General features: G+C 41.8%; 1 long non-coding RNA gene across 1 annotated transcript in view; it reads left to right on the plus strand.

Annotated features, from left to right (window-relative positions):
- Nucleotides 1-6,918, plus strand: part of LOC131827309 (uncharacterized) — a 38,250-nt gene extending 31,332 nt beyond the window's left edge. Inside the window, exons 4-5 of the long non-coding RNA XR_009351973.1 lie at nt 3,613-3,773; nt 3,931-6,918. This is a non-coding gene — a long non-coding RNA (uncharacterized LOC131827309). The remainder of the gene's footprint in view (nt 1-3,612; nt 3,774-3,930) is intronic.
- Nucleotides 6,919-7,570: the final 652 nt, after the last annotated feature.

A 7,570-nucleotide genomic window follows, 5' to 3' on the forward strand; every position in this document is an offset into this window, starting at 1 on the left:
GGACAGTTCTGGTTTATGCTTGCTGGCCCTATGTAATTGATAGTGCCGCATTTCATCCTCAAGGTCTGTTTTTTCTCCTTATTTAATTCAAGCATGAAAAGTAAAATATTGAAGCCTATAGAAGAAATCATGGGAAAAACATTTCATGGTATTGAACAATGATTTCCTAATTGGAATACAGAAAGGGATGACCCTAAAGGACTTCATTAAGATAATGTGTTCATCAAATGACTCTAGTGATAAGCCTGGACTATCTTGTGCTTTAAAGCAAGGAAGTGTTCAAAGACTGATCCCATGCATAGCATGCCCTAACTGGCATGAAGGATTTCCCATTGGTTAAATTTCGGATGAATTGATTCTCCAAAAGAATAATGACAAAATGAATAACACATTGAATGTAAAGCAAATACAGGAGTCCCCAGTGTGCTAATAAATACAGATGAATGAAATGCAAAGGAAAGAAGGAAAGGCTCTTTTTTTTTTTTTTTTTTTTTTTTTTTTTTTTATGACAACTAACAAGTGTAGAAGGCATCATAGAGTTGGAAAATCTCTATCTTGCCACTACCACAGAGGTAATTATTTCAGACAAGAACTTGGGTGAATGTTTGTTGCAGGACCTGGTATCAACAATGTATCATTTCTCCAGAGAATACATATTAATTACATAGGAGGAAAAGGTAACTTTATAGTGGAGAAATTGGGTATAGGGGTGCCTGGATGGCTCAGTCAGTTAAGCATCTGCCTTCAGCTCAGGTCATGATCTCAGGGTCTTGGGTTGGAGCCCCACACCAGACTCCCTCTTCACCGGAAGTCTGCTTCTCCCTCTGCCTCTACCCTTCCCTCTGCTTGTGATCTCTCGTGCGCTCCTCTCTCAAATGAATTTTTAAAAAACACCTTTTTAAAATTCAATTTTATTTTTTCAGTGTTCCAAAATTCATTGTTTATGCACCACACTCAGTGCTCCTTGCAATACGTGCCCTCCTTAATACCCACCACTAGGCTCACCCATTCCCTTACCCCCCTCCCTCTAAAACCCTGAGTGTTTCTCAGGGTCCAAGTCTCTCATGGTTCATCTTCTCCTCCAATTTACCCCAATTCACTTTTCCTTTCCTTCTCCTAATGTCTTCCGTATTATTCCTTATGTTATACAAATAAGTGAAACCATATAACTGACTTTCTCTGCTTGACTTACTTGACTTGATTACAGCATAATCTCCCCAGTTCCATCCATGTCAATGCAAATGGTAGGTATTCATCCTTTCTGATGGCTGAGTAATAGTCCATTGTATATATGGACCACACCTTCTTTAACCATTCATCTGTTGAAGGGGATCTTGGCTCTTACCATAGTCTGGACATTAAAACAGGAAAAAATATCCAGTGGAAAAAAGACAGTCTCTTCAATAAATAGTGCTGGGGAAATTGGACAGCTATGTATAGAAGAATGAAACTCGACTATTCTCTTACACCGTACACAAATATAAACTCAAAATGGATGAAAGACCTCAATGTGAGACAGGAATCCATCAAAATCCTAGAGGAGAACATAGGCAGTAATCTCTTCGACGTCAGTCACAGCAACTTCTTTCAAGACACATCTCCAAAGGCAAAGGAAACATAAGCAAATATGAACTTTGGGGACTTCATCAAGATAAAAAGCTTCTGCACAGCAAAGGAAACAGTCAACAAAACAAAGAGGCAGCCCCTGGAAAGGGTGGAAACACCAGTGGGTTTATGCTGCTAAAATCTACCAGGCTATACACTTTTTATTTATTTATGTTTTCTTCTATATATTATTCTATCTATATATTCTATCTATCTATTTACATATTTAATGTATATAAAACATTAAAAAGTTTTTCCCAAAAGAAAAGCAAACATAATAGTCTCCTTTTGCAAAAACAAAAACTAAACCAAAAAAACAAACCAAACAAACTCTTAGGAAGCTTTCATTTCAAACTCAAAAGAAGAGAAGGATAGGGAGCTTGCCAGCTTACTTCACTCTCACTCATTTCCTGAAGTACCGCCTGAATAATCCCTGTTATTAACGCTGGAATTGAGAAAAGGTGAGTCACACTGATTAATGCAGCATAGTTTTGAGAGGAGCCTTGAGAAATTCCCACATGAATAGGAGCTGCAATTAGTCACTGACTATTAAAGCAGTAAGTGTTTGAATTAGTAGCCAACAAAATAAAACACAACCTATTAAAACATGTTTTTGAGCAGAAAATTTATATTTCAGAGTGTGTTCCAGACAAAACAAGTGTGTCATCTGCTGCACCAACAAGGGTACCACTGAGCATGTCCACAAGGATGCCAAGCCCGTCACAACTGTGCTGGCAGCACCAGGCTACTACACACAGGAATCTCCACATTTCAGCCTTAAGATTTGTGATTATAATACAATGGATTACTTAAAAACAAAAACAAAACAAAACAAAACAAAATACAAACAAACCTCTATAAACATCCTATAGTTTGATTTTTTTTCCCTTTGCATGGGAAGCTAATGACAGCAGAAAGTATTAATTTGTCACAAAAGCATGGATCTATTGACCTGAGAAGAAGACAGTGTGGAGTTTAAAAACATTCCCTCCCCAAATAAGACCATCAGCCTGGTCTTGCCATTGTGTTCTACAGTTGAAAGAAAGATATGAAGTCTGAGCAGTGCTGTCTAGGAAGGTCACCCCAAATCCAGCTGAGCAGCTGGGTGGGTGGGTCCCCAAGTGTGAGGTCCCCTCCTTGTCCAGAATCTCAGTGGTCAGTATACCCAGAGCTACAAAGCCTCATCCTAACCAACATCAGCAAAATCTAGAGTATGCTCAAGATTACCAACCCATAAATTCACAAGGAGGAACACAGAATAAACTTCATGAAGTTGGATACATTTATGGTTATCCTACCAACAAGTCTACAGGAGAAAGCAAAATGTAAAAAGAAAGTTACTTTGTGAGCTTGAAACCAAAATAAAAGGAACTCACTGGATATTCTTAATGACTAAAATTTTTTTTAAAAATTGTAACAGCCAGGAGAACAGAGAGATGTATAATGGACACAAGTTCCCCCTTAAGAGGGCAGAATTCAGAAGCGATGGTTTTGGACCTCGGTTTTGCCTCTTCCTGTTTACCTGACCGGAAGTAAAATCACTTGATTTACATGAACCTCAAGTCCTGATCCATGAGATGTGGATGTTAGTACCTATTTCTAGGATAGCAGGGAAGATTAAGGAGACAATATATGTGACCGTGCCATATGCATGTAAAATACAATCATTCCATCTGCTCTGTCCCTAGCCGCTTCTCAAGACCTGAAGCTCTCACTTGGAGGCTGGATCCCACAAAGGTCCTTTACACCAGCTCCAAAGAGTAGGATGATTTGAATCCAGTGAACAAGATCCTCTCCAGGGTGTGAGGCTCTTCCCCAGGGTACACATAGACCATGAAGTTCTTTCTGGTCTTCCTTCAGTGCCTTCTGTTCTATTCCTTGATAGCAAACTTCCCACATGGTTCCTGGATTTACTCCTATTTCTTTGTTAAGTTGCTTTGCAGATTCCTGTTCCCCTTGCCTGGATCTTGACGGCCTTTCTATACCTTACCAGTTCCTTCTTCCTAGGGTCCCACTGGACTTCCTTGCCTTTCCCCCAAGTCAGTGCCTGGGCTTCTACCCCGTGTTGGAATTCCCTGGAAACAGATACAATACTTCCTGCAGTATGGCTTGACGTGCCCTGGAGGTCAACATTAACTCTGCTGAAGCCCAAGTTTGCTATGTATCAGGTAACTATAGCCTTAATTCTGAATACTATCAATTACAGCATGCGGTGACAGGTGTTTATTTAGCTCCCGAGCCTGTGAGTTGGCTGGAGGTCAGCTAATCGAGACTTGGTGTGGCTGGAGATAACACTGTTCTATGTGTCTGTCATCTTCCTTCCAGGAGCAGCAGAAACACAGATGCAAGTAAATCACCTGTGCTCCATGCCTACTGCATCCAGTCTGTTAACATCCCATTGGCCAAAGCGAATCACATGGTTGGGCTCATCATGAAGGCATGGGGAAGTGGCCCTGCCCACAGTGGGTGGACACTGAGAACTTACTTTGCAAAAAGAATGGATACGAGAAATAACAGGGTACCCCAGCTTATCCTTACCTTTGTCAGAGGCTGGTTCAGATGTTCTCGTGTCTGTCTAGTCCTAGACTTAATCTAGTCTAGCCCTAGACTTAATCACTTAATTTAATTTAAAGCCAATTTGATTAATTTAATCATTTAATCCCAAATGTCCGTGCCACCTCAACAAAGATTCTTTGCTTGATCAAACTTCAGTCAGGCTCCTGAACCCATCTGCGCATTGCCTTGTAAAACCTAGTTTTAACAAGAACACTGCTTAGGTAGGTTGACTAGAACCACCTACCTGGATATCTGATCAGAAGCCTCATCCTCCACCAGCCCCCAGGTGATAGGTATCTGGTCACTATGGCCCATCTTCAGCAAGAATCAGTAGGTGTGTTTAGCCAGAATCCCCGTTACTCCTGATGTGTCCTCTTAGTAATTTTCCATCCACTAATCCTCACCCTGTTCCTTGGCTGTAACTCCTCACTTACCCATGCTGTATTTGGAGATGAGCCAAATCTCTCTCTCACTGCAAAACCCCATCACAACCATCTCTGTGTTCATCATAGCAGTCTGAATGGAGACTGCCTTTCCATGTGTAACAGGTGTCACTGGACCTATTTCATTCTTTATCATCCCCCTTTCTCCCCTGTATGTCCACACTTCAATTCTGCTGCTTCTACTTATGCTCACATCTCTCCTCAGAGACTTCCAAGACCCCACCCCCCAAATAAGTGGGGTCCTCCTATTTCCTTCTGTCATGGTGCTCTTGGCACTTCTTTCTGAGTGTGAGCGGAAGTAAGTCCTGAAACCATAAATACTGAGAGCCTCCAAAGACCTGAGGATTCTCTGGTCCAAGTTTCGGTTAGTAGTAGTTCAGATAACGTCTCTGCAGATGAAGGCCACACTTGTCCTGAACCAGCCAAATCCTTCAACAAGAGATGCAAGCGGCCAATAAGCACTTGGAGAAATGCAAAAAGTAAAACGAAATGTAAAAGGAAGAAATGAAAAGTTAAGTGTGTATGCATACGTATGTAAATGAATGTATGTATGTATGTAAGTATACATAGGGGACTTAGATGTATATATGCAAATTTTGTCAGCTATAATTGTTCTAGGCCCTGAAACAAAAAAGCACATTTGGAGCTTCATAGAAAACGTCTAGCAACACTGATGAATAGTATGAATCAGAAGTATAGTTAGGATAGTCCTACAACATGGTACTCTGGTTAGTTGTTTCTGATTACTTTATTTTGACGGCAAGAGCATGCTAGTTTCAGCTCACTGGTGCTATTTCTTCCCAATGATTAGTTTGGAAAAACTGAGCTGAGAGCAGCGTGCACAGACTCAGCTGACAGGAAACAAGGCTAACGATCCATTGTCGCTAAGAAACATCACCCTTAAAAGAGCAACAAATTACCCGTGTGCTTCTGGAAGCTGGGTCCAGGTGTTCCAACAGGGATCAGTACAAGGGAACCCAGACTGTGGTGGAGGAAAAAGGTAGCCATGGTGAGCATGGACATGGATCTCTCTAGCAAAGGTGTATGAGAGGAGTAAGATAATAAAAACTGACTTTGGAAACCCATTGAATAAAATCAGTATAAATTCAGAAACTACCTAAAGATGAAGCTACCTGCCATCTTCAAGCCATGGCCAGTAGACCTGAGTTTTCTGAGGTAACTGTGCAGCCTTGACCAAGCAATCAATAAGCAGTAATGCCTGTTGGCTTTGGGGGCAATGGTGTTTTGCAGGGAGTGTCATAGCTACTATTGTTTTCACTGCAGCCTAGCTGGAGGTGATGCACCCTTTCCAAGAGAGAGACCCTCCTTCTCCACAGGGAAACTAAAGCTGAGAGAGGTTGCCATCAGCGGTCTCCAGTCAGAGGCAGAAAGGTGATATATCTATAGTTATGTTCACTAAGACTGCCTGGAATTCGCAAGTCTTTCATTTATGCCAACAAATCAAGATTTGGACCTCAAAGCTTGAGGTGTAGACAGGTGCATAAGAAGTAGCCAAGGCTTAGCAGAAAGAGGTCAGACATCTCAACAAACAGAAGTCAGACATCCTTGCAGGACAGAGTGAGCCAGAGCAGGCTGGACCCCACAGGAGAGGATTCTGGAGCCCAGAAGAGAGGACGCAGGTCAACACAACTGTGCTCTTAACCGGGCTGGCCCCGCGACCACCACACTCTCAGCGCAGTCGAGCTGCGGAACCCAAGCTCAGGCCATCGGTTCTTGATGCATCTCAGGCTTGCACACGCAGGAATTCTAGGTGGTTGTCACATCAACACATTCCATTATTCTTAAAGCAATCTTATCTTCATAAAGATATCTAGACTTGTTGTTGTTGTTAATCCTTAGGTATTGCTGTCTGTAAATAGCTGCATTGCGAGGAACTACTTCCTAGCTCTTGTCACCATTTCCCGACCCCCGCTGTGCAAAACCAGGCGCTGCTTAAGTTTTCCCTTCTAAAGGAAGAAGGAAAGAACTGAGGAGGGGAGGGAGGCGGGGAAGGAGAGAGGAAGGAAGGAAAAGAAATGATAGTGAACGAATTAATAATGAGCTGATTTTAATTTTAAAAGTGTGTGTATGCATGTGTGTCAGTGTGATTCTATCATTGTCAGTATGGCATCACTGGGATTCTACCATCCATCAAATTCATCCTAAGAATCACCCTTGTGGCAGAGTAGTGTGGAGCTGATCTAGAGAGCTACGACAGAACTCTGAGTTAGTTTCCTCTTGTCTTTATCTATGGGATGCAGTTGCTGCAGTAAATTTCTTTCAGCAAAATTACCTTCAAAGTGTTTCTGAAATGCCTTTAACTGTCCTTCGCATTTAAATATATATATTTATATATATACACATAATATATACATATATATTTTTATTTATATGTATTTAACAATCAGCATCAGAATACTAACCTTATAGATTTAGAAAGCTAAGTTCTTTAGAAATCATTGTGATAGAAATAATTTGTGTGTGTGCAGTCCATGCCTCAGAGCCCAAAGTGTTCCGCACACTTCACTGTGCATAGTTTTGGGATCGAGAACCGCCTCCCACCACATCCCAGTCTCCTGTCCTTCTACCCTGTTTTGAGCATTTCGTTCAAACCTCTCACCACTTTCTCCTGCATGTGTTCAGTTCTCTGAGGTTCTACGACAATCCTGCCCTAATTCTGTGCACTCCGGGAACACTCCTGACCATGTCCAAGGCACAATAGCCACCAAACCTGCATATTTAACTTCTTATTTCCTTTTATATGCCAATTACTGGAGCCGGCTCTCTGCCTAAGCAACCCAGTTCACCTGCCACACCAAGCAATACATGTCCAACTTCAAGTTGAAAGTCACTGCTTATGCTAGCTACTCTCTGCAAAAACCACTGTTTCCTGCTCTGATCAACGGCACCTACATGTCTGGCATTCGCTGGAAACTGAGAATTGTACTGAATCTCCTCTCTCTCCC

Source organism: Mustela lutreola, chromosome 3, assembly GCF_030435805.1.
Source record: "Mustela lutreola isolate mMusLut2 chromosome 3, mMusLut2.pri, whole genome shotgun sequence".
NCBI classification, from domain to species: Eukaryota; Metazoa; Chordata; class Mammalia; order Carnivora; family Mustelidae; genus Mustela; species Mustela lutreola.